Source organism: Patella vulgata, chromosome 6 (genome assembly GCF_932274485.2).
Source record: "Patella vulgata chromosome 6, xgPatVulg1.2, whole genome shotgun sequence".
Taxonomy (NCBI): domain Eukaryota; kingdom Metazoa; phylum Mollusca; class Gastropoda; family Patellidae; genus Patella; species Patella vulgata.
The window spans coordinates 13040656-13056610 of NC_065884.2; the positions used below are offsets into that span (position 1 = coordinate 13040656).

Genomic DNA, 15955 nt, shown 5'->3' on the forward strand with positions numbered 1-15955 from the left:
ATTAATCATCAATTTGGTTCTAATCAATTTCTCGCTAGTTTGGCTAATCACATGCAAGCTATTTAATACTCTCTAACATAGGATTATGATCAACACTTAACTTGTCTAATATATTAAGAGTCTTAATACTATAACCGTGAAGTAAGAAAATTTGCTTTGTTTTCCCCTGATAGAATATATTATTGTCTTAAGATATAACACGTGAAGTTAGAAACTTTGCTTTGTTTTCCCCTGATAGATAAAAACAATCATGCTGTCTACTGACTGATTGATCGTCATTAAGGTTTGAATACACTAAAACAAGACCAATGTTTCAATTTAATTGATGAAATAATGACAACACGAATAACTCATTCCTTGATATACGGACTCATCATTAAGGTTTGAATACACTAAAACAAGACCAGTGTTTCAATTTAATTGATGAAATAATGACAACAACACGAATAACCCATTCCTTGATATACGGACTCATCATTAAGGCTTGAATACACTAAAACCAGACCACCGTTTCAATTTAATTGATGAAATAATGACAACACGAATAACTCATTCCGTAAAAACTTGATATATGGACGTTACGACCATTGAGGTTAAACAGGTACTAATTTCAGCGTTAATAGAGCTGAAATGGAGTTTAACGTCTTACGAGGTGGGTATAGGCTACGCAGTGCATAATGGGGGAAATTTTGCCAGGACAGCGGTATTTACGCCTATGTGAACGTCAACGTGTGTACTGGTCTGGATACAGAAATCATGCATAATTGAAGGTTGGGGTTAGGGGGTGCCAGGACATCGGCAAATGTTGTTGATTAATTGTATTATTTTGTTGTTTACACACTTATTTCTTTTATTTATCCATATATATTCTTGTATGCCTGTTCCGCAAACCCTTCAATTTCTGAATAAAATATTGTTTAGAATAAAAAAAAGGAAAAAAAAAGGCGTACACTGGTTTGGATACAGAAATCATGCCTTTTATGATAAAAAAAAAATAAAATCATAGATGAGCCTATTTAAAAAGCTATTTCCTTTTAGCACCTTTTTACAACAATAAAGTCAACATTTTAAACCTTGTTATTACTTTTATTAATGACAGTGTCAGTGTCTATTACGGGAACATGCCAATCAACGTTAAATAAGGAGAATTTAATAGTTGCTATGATATAATAATAATCTATATCATTATATATCAATATACTTATTGATTTCTGATATTGTTTCTATGGCTTGGATTTCAGTAGGTTATTGAGTTCAGTTCAAAACTGAAGCTTTTTTTTTCTTTTTATCAAAACCGAAGGTGATGGAAAAACAACCACATCTGGTCTCTTCTACAAATTAAGAAAAGAAAAGGGCATTCATTTAGTAACTGGACTGAGAAATAAACTACAATGCAGACTTATGGAAAACCGCTGCTGAAATATTTGGGCGAAGTTTCGATGAGGATTCTCACAACGCTTTCAAGTACTTCGGCTTCATAGAATAGGTGGAATGAAATGAAATGGGGTTTAACGTCCTACTGTTCTGCTCCTACTGGGCCTATGAAAACAGGCATACGGCATATAGTGTGCTGTGAGGGAAATTTGCCCGGACAGCGGCGCTATGGCAGACTCTTATTTCGAATTCCAACTGCCAAGTGTTATTTTACGTGTAAGCCAATGTGCACACGGGACCTATGAAGCCGAAGTACTTGAAAGCGTTGTGAGAATCCTCATCGAAACTTCGCCCAAATATTTCAGCAGCGGTTTTCCATAAGTCTGCATTGTAGTTTATTTCTCAGTCCAGTTACTAAATGAATGCCCTTTTCTTTTCTTAATTTGTAGAAGAGACCAGATGTGGTTGTTTTCCATCACCTTTGGTTTTGATAAAAAGAAAAAAAAAAGCTTCAGTTTTGAACTGATCTCAATAACCTACTGAAATCCAAGCCATAGAAACAATATCAGAAATCAATAAGTATATTGATATATAATGATATAGATTATTATTATGAAGAATGAAGATGGGCATACACCATCCAGTATACTAGTGAGCTAGTGCTAAACACACCGAGGTCCCGTCAGGAAGAGAGAGAGAGCACACCGAGGTCCCACTAAGAAGAGAGAGAGAGAGAGAGAGCAATGGGGTTTTATGTCCACTCGACACAAACTAGATCATTTCGGGACTAACATATAAAGCTTAATTTTATTTCAATAATCCCCTTGAGCGTCGGGGTTATAAGCAGCGAGAGGATACCTGAGAACCCGGAGAAAACCTATGAGGTTGGACAGGCGACCATACTCTTGTTACGTACAAGCTACAAGCGGGGAATCGAAACCACGACACTCAATGTCAGACCTTCTGATCCACCGCTCCCGCGTTAACCACCCGCACCCCCCCCTCCGCCCCCGGAGTGTACAAAAGAATCAGAAAGTGGTAAGAAAATCAACTGATCACCACTATTAAAGTTCCAGCCATGTATGACAAAGATCAAGCAATGAAGATTGTTTATTTTATATAATGGAATTTTAATATTTGACAGGAATAATATAGCTGTCAAGTTTTGATTGATATTTGATCGATGAGGTGATTAGTACTGATAAACAATCGTATTGATTTTAAGCTATAATTACCATGTCGTCTTGTCTAGATCGATCTAGAAAATATTCAGTTTGTAATATGTTTTATGATGTTCATGAATCCGGAATTGTTTTTCCTTATATAAATTGGGAGACACGGTGGCCCAGCGGGTAAGGTACTGGCTTATTAACTATGAGATCCGGGCTTCAACCACGGTGTTGGTCAAGAAAGTTCCCCAGGCTGTAGGAAGTCACGGTGGCCCAGCGCGTAATGCACTGGCTTATTATCTATGAGATCCGGGCTTCAACCCCGGTGTTATTCGAGAAAGTTCCCCGGTATATTTTCCAGCGTGGCTTCTCCTTGTCAATTGTGCAGAACGGAGGTACTAGGAAAGAAAAGTGTCTAGTCTTTCGGACGGCACGAAAAACTGCTGGAGTTCGAAATAACAGTAGGCCGTAACGCCGGTGTCAGGTCACGATTTCCACCGTAACGCAATGCTTTGCGTATTCCCGTCTTTATTAACCTGGTTGGTGTAGAAAAGTAGGACGTTAAACCCTATTTCATTTCTTATATATATGAATTTTCGCCTAAATAGTTAAATTCATAGGGGTGTTGGGTGGCCGAATGGTTAACGCGTGCGCGTTTGATCATAAGGTCTATTATTGAGACAAGTGGCGTGGTTTCGATTCCCCGCTTGTATGTGACAAATGTAGGTTCGCCTGCCCAACCTCTAGATTCCTTCCACTAGCGAATTATTGAAATAAAAATGTACCATATGTTAGTCCCGAAATGACCTACTTTGTGTCGAGTGGAAGTTAAACCCTAAATCATAGCTGTAAATTATGACTTAAAATATTCCATAGCTGCCTTTGATATTGCATAAGATATTGCATCAACCGCATTTCATTTCTGTAAATTATTGCTTAAAATATTCCATAGCTGGCTTTGATATTGTATAAGATATTTATAATGGAGTTGCATTTAGATACCTGATAGTGTAAAACGTGTTGGACGATGAATAGTGTGAAATCTTTCTGTCAATCTAAGATGTAACATATGTCCTTCTCTATTGTTATTCAAATAACAAATCAAACAGTCGTTAATATAGATCATTTCTTTAAGGTAACAGAGTGCATTCTATATATATATAATACACTATCCTTAAAATTCAGTTGGTATATACGCCACTGTCCTGGCGCAATTCTCCCCAAGTTTATGCTCATGTGATCAAATACAGTTGGTAACCCCAAGGTGGAGAATGAAAACATTTGGGGCAAGAGCTTTAGTTTTCTTGCTCCATCAAAATGGAACGATCTTCCAGTGTTCATCAATAGCGTTCCTTCTATTAAGTGTTTAAATCCAGATCAAAAACATACCTATTTAAACGCTATATTTAATTTAAAATTGTATAATGTTTAATTAAGCACATAAAGCATATTTTAAATGTGGAATTAGCGTTATACAAAAATGTTCATTATGCCATTTCTTTAAGGTCACTTTATCTTGGTTTATATATAATATACTGCCCTGTTCACTATAATTCTTTGGATTCAGTTGGTGGATTCGCCACTGCCCTGGCGCAATTCTACCACAAGAATATCTATACCATTTCTTTAAGGTAACGGGGGGTTGGATGGTTTAGTGGTTAGCACGTGCGCGCTGTATCATTAAGTCTGTCATTGAGTCAACTGGCGTGGTTTCGAATCCCCGGTGGTACGTGACAAGGAGTAGGGTCGCCTGTCCAACCTCGTGGGTTTTCTCCGGGTTCTCCGGTTTCCTCCCATTGCTAAAGACCCCTACGAGCAAAGCGAATTATAGAAATAAAATTGAACCATATGTTAGTCCCGAAATGACCTAGTTTGTGTCGAGTGGACGTTAAACCCCATCTCTCCCTCTCTCTCTCTCTCTCTCCCTCCCTCTTTAAGGTAACAGGGTGCATTTTATATATAATAAACCATCCTTATTCTTGGCTGTTCTAAACATTGAGAAGTTATTAAAGACGTTTATATAATTCTTTTGAATTCTGTTCGTGGGTACGCCACTGTCCTGGCACAATTCTCCCTATGCACATAGGCAATTTCTTTCCGGGACAATGAAGGTGTCCCGGGGATAAAAATGTATCTTAGGACGATCTTATAACACATCTTTATCCCCAGTCTATTTAATGCACGGGTCTCCAGTTGAGATGCATCTTATAAATTTAATCTAAAGCTCGGACAACAAGTGATTTGTTTTATGATCAGTGTTTAAATAAAATTAGCAGCAAACTCTCAGCCGGCATATTTAATATGGAAAAAATCGGTGACAATTTCAAAATATTCCAATAATTACTTTCTGGCCTCTGGCAATGGAATAAATGTAATTATAAGAATACAAGTAAGTGAGGCTTTTTAAAATTAACAATATTTTAATCAGGATACCTGTATGGGAATAAGGAAGATACGTAGCCTATGTGAAACAACCCACCCCGTGCGGCTTCTGACGGCCGATGCATTTTTTATATTTCAATTATTTTTGTATATCTTTTTTTCAAATTATCTTAAAAAAGCGAAGAATTTGACTAAGATTACAAATAAAGTTAATCTACATGTATTGTATATATATATATTTTTTTTTTATCAATGTCAATATAATTTTATTTCTCCATGTATCAGCAGCATTTTATTAACGTGTCACCATAGTTTTAGTCTAACCAAAGATATTTAATCGCGAACATGTCTTAAGACGGATCTAAAATATTTTCTAAGATACACCTTAGGACATATCTGAGGACAGATTCTTTAACCAGACGTCGTTTCAATAATCTCTAAATACGAATATATTTAAATAATAATAATTCATAACACATACTTATGGAAGAACAATAATTTATTTTTGCGACGTTTCGTAGAGTATTCGCGCAATGTTTTCAAACACGTACAGTGACAAATATGTCGAACTATGATACATATTGGTTAGGATATTGTAAAAAAAAAACACGAACACGAACACAACTTTATGGATAACAATCACTAGCAACTTTAATAGTGCAACGTTTCAACAAGTATCCTCTTGTCGTTATCAAGCACAGGTTAAACGATAATATGATTGTGATTGTTATCCATAAAGTTGTTTTCGTGTTTTTTTTTCAATGTTAGTCCTATCACTAAATGCCTTATAAACAATATAGGATATTGTACTTCTGATTAAATGAAATGGGGTTTAACGTCCTACTGTTCTGCTCCGACTGGTACTTCCGATTAACAAATGCATATTTCTAAATGAGTAAAGAAAACACAAAAATTCAGAGAGCAGAACTCATTAAAAATGTAGTTAAAACTGGGGATTAAATTAAACGAATTATCTCCTCTTTGAAGAAAAAATTCTTGTGTTCTTTTATCAACTATTCGTAGAGCATTACGTAAAAAAACGGAACCACAATCAGCACAAATAATGTCCCTTTTGTTATCTAAAATGGTTCCTAAACAGTATTTATTCTCAGTTTTAGATGTAGTCATATTTTTTATTGCTTTTCATATTAAATTGACAAAAAGGATTACCATTCATCTCGCAGACCACAGATCACGTGATAGACTTGTGGTCACGTGTTAGTCCATACATGCACGTGCAGGATTCGGCGGTTACATCCGTTAATAGACGATCAGACGAAAGATTAGTAGGGGTCCATACGAGGTCAAATCGACGGTGAACAATTTGGTATTATTTATACGACACTTGTCAGAATTAAACATTAATTCTCCCTTTTTCTGCTCAAAAAAGTCACTTAATAACGTCGATTGCAAGTGATTTTACGTAAAATTTACGACCCTAAAGAAAGTGATAAGTTCACTAGAGAAACAGAGACACGATAATAATCTGCTGAAAACACGCAATAGTTACTAATAAAATGAATTATAGCTGTCCTGTCAACAGCTTTAGTCACTCTGTCTGGTGATTTATGCGAAACTCAGTCATTTCCATCCACTCAATAAATTTTTGTCTGTCTCCTTTATTCAAATTAATTTGCTGAATAGAAAACAAAGACTATACAGTGTGCTTTCTTATACAAAAAGGGGGATTTCCCAAACAAAGAAATATAACTATCGATCTTATTTATTTATATAGAACTAATAAATCACTTAATTTATTCTTTAAAATCTTTAATCCAATAAATCTGATCATTAACATTAACCTTTAAAACAGGGAACGATGTCTTAAACTATAGAAAATTATTTACAAATAGTTCGCTATATCAGTATTAAAATTACTTTTTTCTATTTGCATAGAATTTTAAAAATAGTTCGCTATATCTGTATTAAAATTACTTTTTTCTATTTTCACAGAATTTTACAAATAGTTCGCTATATCAGTATTAAAATTACTGTTTTCTATTTGCATAGAATTTTACAAATAGTTCGCTATATCAGTATTAAAATTACTTTTTTCTATTTGCATAGAATATTACAAATAGTTCGCTATATCAGTATTAAAATTACTGTTTTCTATTTGCGCAGAATTTTACAAACAGAAAATGTTAATAAAGATTTTAAAATATCAATTGTTACTTCTACAGTTTTCTATTAGTATAGACTTTTTGAAAAACTTCATATATTTTAAATAAGAAACATACAAATTTTAATAAATATTTTAAAATATTAACATATGATAACAGTATATGTAGTATCATCATTGACAGATGGCTGTATGTGGCAGTTGTTCATATATTATTACAATATTAAATTTACGTGCATGTATGTAAACTGTTAAATACATTGAGTAAGGGACATGGGTTTCATATTAGCTTTTTCTGTTCCACAAGGTCTGTTTAGAAATCATTTGAATATTATTTAAAAAAACACCCCCACCTCCCGCAAAAAAAAAACGAAAAAAAACCCCAAAGCAAAACAGGCAAAAAACCCCAAACTGCCCAAAAAACAAACTCAAACCAAGGTAGACTGACAACCAAAGCAGCATAAAAATCAATACTTTATTTTTTTTTAAAAAATGTCTAAGCCCAAGTATTTAATGAAAATGTCATTTATTTTATATTTTTCATCCATATTATCAGCCACCTTACAACTTGTGAAGAAAACATAAATATTGCCCGAAAATTTTGTGCGAATCCGTTCCCACCAGTGGGGGAGTGGTAATTTAATTAAAAGAAAATAAAATAACTCATTTATTGGCTAACAAACATGTAATGGGTATAAAGTTGTTATTCTCATCCAACAATAAAACATCTAATAAAATCGTGAGATGGATTGTCGTTAAGTTCCTTATCACCACTAAGTAGCCCCTAGTAAAACGACTATTTATAAGATAGATAAAAAATAAGTGTTTTTCCAATTCAAATTAAAAAGAAATAAAAGTGTAATATAAAGATCTAAATTACAGGTTATAAACGCAAGTAAAAACTCGCTGTAAACCACTCGCAACTAATGTTTTCTTACTCTGATTAAAAAGAAATAAAGACTTGTCCTAAAGAAGATTGGACATAACGGATAACCCTGTCGCACACCTCGCGCCTGGGGCTATTTTCACTTCGTTTGGTCAGTATTGTTACGATTCGTGTTTTGTTTTCGACTCACCTTCTGAGAGAAAAACTCCTAATTAAGATTTGTTGGCCAATTGAGTTGTCCGATCTTGAAGTGTTCTGACCAGTTTAGTAACTTGTTATAAGAGTCTTACTTATGTACGACTGGTTCAACATTGCACAATAATATAAGAGTTATGCCGACGTACTATACAACCCTGTTATGTTAGCTTCAAGTCTAACGAGAATTTGATAAGTGCAATTCAAAACATACTGCCGCAGCAGTATTGAACTATTGAACATATTTATGCCCGAGCCGCCTCGTCACTGAAAGGTGATGCGATTTAAATTCGACAAAGAGTGGATAGGAAAATAAAAGATATGTTAGCTGCTTTTTGTGGTTTTTAAAAGTGGTTTGAACCCGACTGGAAGGGTGACATTCTGTTCTTATCTCTCTTCTTTAATTCCGCCTACACGGTCATTAATTTGTAACAATCAACATTGGATTATAGTTAACCATTTTTTAAAAATCCTATGACATTATATCACAAAGCCATATTAATATCTGTGATTTATGAAGACTCGACGGTTTTTGCTTCCTGACGACTTGTGGGTCGAACAAAAAGGGGTGGGACACAATAGTCACGACATTAATTGCCTTTGAAGTGATTATTTGCACGCGTTCCACTCACACCAAATTTCTTTTCCGATATTTTGGATTTTATTTTTATTTCTTCTCCGTTTGTTAGTTTATTTTATGTCATGATTGTCTTGTGTCTGGATGTCAATGAATTGTGCCTTTAATCAAATATACATTTCTTTATTTTAATGTGACTGGATGTCATTGTTTTAAAAGTCTTTAAGCAAATTTTATATTCACATTTTATTACACTGGCATAAAACGTTTCTTGAAATGTATTCAGAGACATCAAATATATAAAAAAAGATCCTGTGACCTCTGTCAAAATTTCAAATGATTTAATCAACGGAACAGATAATCTAAACATTTTGTAAATATTCATTTGATTTTTTTATATTTCATTCTTAAGATGTAATGAACGTGAATGAGGCCTCCGCCCATACCATATTAGAGGTCAAACATATTCAATTTGCGTCAGTCCCAAATGAATAGTCCACTTGAAATTACAAGCTTTTACCTAATTCGTCTAATGGATTTTTCTTTTGTCTCCCAGGGAGGATTATTCATGTGTCTCTTTTGTATTCAATAATATATAAATATAACAAAATGAGTATTATAAAGACTCATATTATGATATAAAGGATTAATAAAAATATAAAGGAATAAAAAACAAATCGATAATGATGACGATTTGTGATGGTATTGATGTTGATTAATTACATATCAATATTATCCTTGGGTCTATAGAAATTATCCAAAATCCAAATATCTTTATACATCTGTAAAAGTATTATTAATCCCGGTGCTGTTTTTCGTTTGGCGTAAAAATGTGAAAGCGTATTTCATCAAAATTTGAAAACACTTTGCGATGCTGTGAAAATTATCACTCACTATAAACACGCGACGCGGACAAGGATAAATTAATAATTCGCCCAGAACTCAAAGAGTTATTGAAAAATGTTATAGTATAACCAAAGAGGTACAAAATAATAAAAGACATGAGTGGCGGTTTTGATGTTTTCTGAATTTATTTTAAAGCATTTGTGAACAGACCATTAAGCGTAAATGATGCTGAACATACAATCCCTATGAGACGTTGATAAAATGATTTTCTGCAGGACAAGGGAGAAAACTCTAAATATAAAACTTTTTTGTGTCTGTACCCTGTGTATCTTGTCAGTGTTTTAAGAAAAAGTAAATATATTGCAATAAATGTTTAATATACTAAAATGATTATAAAACGTGTAAAAGAAAACATGATAACAAAATTAAAAAAATCTTTATACTAATTTCTAGAAAATAAATAATATTATTTATTTACAATAACACATCTTTGCGGATTTACTACTTATTATGGGGGGGTCATTGAGTCAGCTGGCGTGGTTTCGAATCCCCGGTTGTACGTGACAAGGAGTAGGGTGGCCTGTCCAACCTCGTGGGTTTTCTCCGGGTCCTCCGGTTTCCCCCCACTGCTAAAGACCCCTACGCGCAAGCGAATTATTGAAATAAAATTAAACCATATGTTAGTCCCGAAATGACCTAGTTTGTGTCGAGTGGACGTTAAACCCCATCTCTCTCTTTCTCTAACTACTTATATTTTATGGAAATTTTCAATACGCTTACTGGTATCGTTATCTGTAAAAGTATTGCTTGATAAAGATACCTGTAAGGGTATTGAAACCTTGGATGTAATAAATTAAGACGAAGTAAATCCATAAAGTTTATTTTTAGTTTTTATAATGTCATACCTCTACTTCTAAATGTCATCCAGGGACAATATTAATTATTGGTACCCACCCCATCCCCCTTTCAAATATAGTTCAGATATATAAATCTGTGTTTTAAGTAAATCTAAATTGATTCAGATGAAATAGAAATTAAATGGGATTTAACGTCCAACTTTTCTGCGCTGACTGGGGTAATGAAGACGGGCAAAGAGAGGTGAAATATAAAAGATATACATGTATAAACATAATACACGTATTTCATTCAACCAACAAAATTAAATTAATTATCATTTCTAGCTACAATTTATGGTTTCTAGTCAAAACTGGGAATTGTATCATTCACCTCGTCTTCGTTAGCCCAATTTGTGCAGAACAGTGGGGCATTAAACCCTATTCCAATTTTGGCATTCAGGAAAAATTAAAAGTATTTTGTGAATAAACTCAGATTGAAGATAACCATAGACCTATCTTATTATCACATATGAAAACACTAACTTACTTAAACATTAGCATTCTTCGTTAAACGACTCGACAACAACAGAAAGAAAATTAAAAAATATAAATGTATGACTCGTAACTAGAAAGATAAGTCAGCTATATCTCAATGGTGCCTTTACAGATTTCTTTCAAATCTTTTATTCAATCTAATTTGAACATTCCTTTACGTAATGCAATCAAGAAATCATTTATTTATCAACCAACGAAGACATTCACCCATGTAAATGCATACAATAATTAATATATACCCAAAGTGTCTATTTTGTTTTATTAAAGACAGTACAAATTAAACCCGGCTAATTGGCTAAAATAATAACCAACAGAATTCAAAACCGAAAATGAATTAAAACCCAATCAGTAAAACTTCAAACAAAATATACTTACTATTAATGTTAATTTATAAGAAAATAAAAAAGGTAAAGCGAATTCAAAACATAACATAATCCAAAAATCGAAAATTAATTAAAGTCCAGTCTGTAAACTGTAAATAAAATTTACTTACTGTCATATGTTAACATTATAAGAAATCAAATGGTAAAACGAATTCAAAACAGAACAGAACAAAATAAAATCCAAACTTTTCAAAAACTGTAAATAAAATAATCTGCTGTGTTTATTTTATAGCGAATTATTTAAAATCCAACAAATTAAACACTCAAAACAAAATGGTCTTCTATCGTATTTTAATTTTATAATAGAACAGTAAAGCGACTTAATCCGAAGATAAAACACCTGATATAGAAGTACATATGAAATGTCAACCGTCACAAACAGCAAATGTAGATTTTCTTATAATCTTTCCCTTCTTTATGAGGGAAAGGTGTGAAATCTGGCCAATCAGACAGAAAAATGTGATAAGGTTGAAATAATTATCAAGCATTCCCCAAATCCCCAACTATATAAACATTAATTCGATAACGAAAGTAATTCTTCGTGAAATTACTAAATCGCTGCCAGTACATATTCGCGGTCGATTGGCAGGACCATAAAATCCAGTAAAAAACTAAAGCGACTTAGTTCACGCCATGACACCCAAAGCGAAAGGATGTTATTGTCATTTTGATTGCATAATTAACCTTAATTATTATAAACCATGAAAAGTTATAATTAACCAAATCGAGCCGTCTGTTTAGTTTTAGGATTGAAGGAATCAAGACGGCGAAAAACGAAACAAAATGACGTGAACCCTCTCACGATTTTTGACCCATAGATAAAACAATGGCTACAGCCGTTTATACAAATTCTTCTCAAACGAAACGAAAATTAAATAATTTACCTGTTACTTGGAATCTGTTGAAAATTTTTTCAAGGCTGAGTTAGTTTGTCTGGGCAAACTCTTCCACTCGACGAAGCAAGAAATGAAGACAGCAGCGAAGAAACTCGGGGTTTATACGTTACATGAAATCATCTGGAAGACTGTGTGATTGGATCCTGGTCTCCGAATCGACAAGCTGCATTTTTCTAATTCACTTTCGCAATGCAGCGAATTCTAAGTTTGTGGACCATTTTAGCTTTAATCGAATGACGTCAATATTAAAAGCATTAATGAATAAATGTTTACATGTGCTGCCCAAACAGGCATGTACATCGGGGGAACCATTTAGCTATCAAATATGGATTAAATACAGGGAAATTTAAAGTTATTTTAATTAAAGCTTGTCAGTGTGGAGGAATTAATTCATCGGAACGAGTTCAGTCTGAACACCTATTGAAAGACAAATTGCATAACAAAACTTTCTAACGAATTCTCTTACAAAAGAAATAAATTTCATGGCATGAAAATTAGATCAAGACCAACGGTGCGTGTTTTTTATATACATGTGTAATTTAATATACGTTATATTTTATTCATAATTCATCAGTTTCCCTTTTGGGGAGTCAAATTACACATTCAATCTCAATGCCTCGTTCTTCGGGCGTGAACTCAAAATAGTCAAATCGAACCGTATGAAATACCGTCTTTTTATTTTGGAAGTTTACAGATAAAGGGAAATCCCGTGACAACCTTTTAAATATCTGCTCAAACAAACACAATGGAAAGTAAAAATTTCAAAGCAAAAATATCTTAGAGAATATCTTTTTTTTTCGAAATATAGTATTAAAAAAAGAAATGTTCCAATTTTTAAGACACAGTTTAAGGGCAATATTTTCTTTGTATGTTCAAGGCATTTTGTGCGATACTGAAATTTGTACTATCAAATCAGAGAGATGGAAAACGCCTAATCGACCAAATCTGCTGCCTTTTAAAATTACACGTAAAGTTGAGTAATTTTTGTCCATAATTTAAAGTATTAACGGGCTTATGGAAGCGAACTAAAGCTTTAGTTAATGGCTGAGTAAGAAAAGGGTTGAATAATGCTGGCCTGGGGTAACTCAAGGTTCTAATTCTATCGCCTGATTAACGCCAAAACCCTGCATTAATCCATAGCGTAAAAATATAAGTATTCCTCTTTGTTCCTAGTTAGTTATCAGCATAAAATTGGGCAATGATTTCTGTAGAGAACAAAGCGTTTCCAAATGGCGGACTCAGGGAATGATTTTCCGCGCAAGCGATTTTAGGAAAGGTTTCCAAGCCGCCAAGGTACTGCTCTACACTGGAGAAACCTTTAGTTAAAATTCGTCACACTGTGATTAAAGTGCGTGGCTCTTAACTATATTAGCACTATCGAAAATTTCACCAATTAGTAGATGGCGCTGCGATTAGTTCGCTCTTATAGATACGTTCATGCAGAAAATGAAATTGCAGAAAAGGCGTTCATTCGGAAGCGAAACAGGCGGCTCATCGTCATGTAAAATGTAAAAATTTCGAAGAGTTCTTCAAGATGTTCAATGTTCATGATATGTGAAATTTTCATGTGAGGCTTTTTCTCTACATTTCAGCTGAATTTACGAACATGCTATTATTAAAAACTACCTTTTTTTTGGTCCAAATGTTTTAACATTAGTGAAAAACACATATCAATCTGCAAAACGTTCTCATTGTATTGGAAACAGATTTCAATAATTATACCGTATTTAGTTCTTTATTGAATTGTGAACTTTATTTCAATGCAGCTCTTTTTTTTGTGTCAGTGGCACTTACTACCACTTTGTGTTATAAACGTTGGTCTAATCGAGTGTGCTTGTGTCGCGAAATCGCAACATCATGGCGTTGTTCGGAAATAACTTCAAACCATTTTTGGTTTCAGGTATTGTCTTCTCCTGATCACACATTCTGATTCTTTAACAACCTAAAAACCTAACAGAATGGACGATATCGTTAACACAAAAGAACAAGTTCGCAGGCTTTGTCGATTTTTTTGAAAATGCAAAAAAATATATTTTTAGAAAAGGTTGCATACGCTGTGAAAAATAGAATCTTTGAATTGAAAATAAATCAGGAAAACCTGTAAATGGTAGAAAAATCTCGATCTAATTTAAAAAAAGGTAAACTTTGATGAACTTTAGTGAATACTGTTGACGAAGAAGATTTCTGGAGATTCCCATATCCGATCTTAGCAAATCTGGTTCGGATCCAATTTCAGCTCTCTTCATTGAAAAAAATACTCTTTTTATTGTGGAAATGGGTCGCGGTTGTTGTTCATGTCGAGTTGTTTGTACGTAGCAAAAGCCGTAGAATGGCCTGTCTAACCTCATGTCCCCCCTACCCCGCCCCATAGCTAAACACCCCTGCGTGCAAGCGAATTATTGAAATAAACATTACACCAAAGTCAGTCAAGATTGTAAATCCTTTTTAGCCAAGTAATCTAATGAGATTTCAGCCTTTTATTTAATTTGTTCGTTGTTCTCCACCACACGAAAATCTAACTACCACCCGAACAATGTTTTGCTCTGCTTGAAGGTACATTCCAGTCGACAGGATTGGCTATAGAACCATTTTTGCACAATACAACGAATCTCTTCGTTAGTTGTTTGGAATGAACGCCTTGAAGTAACGATGTCTTATTTGTATTTTTTTTACTTAATATTAATTAAGAAAACAAAATCAAAATAACAACGCTAGATAATGTCCCGGCTTGGATTCAATCGGATTAAAAAACAGGCCTTATCAATTATGTTCACCCACAATAAAATGGCGGGTGACCTATTACATAGTTAGCAGCATAGATCGACAAAATTTTAATTCAACATATCTGTGTAATACTGAACGGAATGGAACCATTTTTGGGCTGATATTTCTTTTAGAGATTTTACTTTACAAGGGATTCCTATTGCGCTAAAATGACGCAACGAGACTTTAAAGTTGCAATTTCATATTTTTAAGTTATATTTTTTAAATGTATTAAAATAAAGCCTTAAAATAGATTTTTAAAATGTATTTAAATAAAGCCTTAAAATAGATGGTATCTATAAACAGTCCTACCTTGTTAAAGAATAATCCTTTTAATCCTATAATTCACTATTGCCAGTTGAGAAATTGGCAAAAATATCATTTTCAACTTCAAATTCAAACGTTTGAAGATAGCTATTCCATGGGGGGGGGGGGATAGAAAAACAAGGGAGGTAATCGTGTTATTATTTCCGGGGTCAAAGGATTTTTAAGAGGCAGTATAATACATATGATCGTATAATAGTGAGTTGACAACCTATTGAGCAAAAGACATAGAAATAATTGTTTTGACTTTCTTAGAAAATATGAAATTATCGCTTTAAAGATAATGTAAATCTTTTACAATAGAAAAAAAAAGCAACGAATGAAGAGTGGAATATTAGCCAAGCATTCAGCCATATTGTACTTTACATGTTGTATACTATGTCTCGCTGGTGTCCATTTCAGATGAGAATGATTCCATTAATAAATGATAAACTGTAAATAAACAATTTATACAAATTCTCTTCAAACCTCGTGAGGCACGAGATATTAACGTGAACTTAGTAACACGTGATTAAACTCTAACCTCGGTTGAGTAAATTAGACACTTCCTGTCATGACATAATTCCACAGGCACCAGATCTGAATAATAAAGTATATTACAATAATTCCCATACAATATACTTACCTTCCAGGGACAAATTTGTAGG

At 33.6% G+C, this 15955-nt stretch overlaps 1 protein-coding gene across 2 annotated transcripts in view; it reads right to left on the minus strand.

Moving 5' to 3' along the window:
• The window catches only part of LOC126825267 (paired box protein Pax-6), a 96907-nt gene extending 84679 nt beyond the window's left edge, over positions 1 to 12228 (minus strand). The window contains exon 1 of one of the 2 annotated variants that reach the window (XM_050554853.2): positions 12210 to 12228. The gene's annotated coding sequence lies outside the window, so the exon portion shown is untranslated. Of the gene's footprint in view, positions 1 to 8123; positions 8248 to 12209 lie in introns of those variants that run through there. The other variant, XM_050554852.2, reaches the window with a different exon arrangement.
• Between the last annotated feature and the right edge of the window lie 3727 nt (positions 12229 to 15955).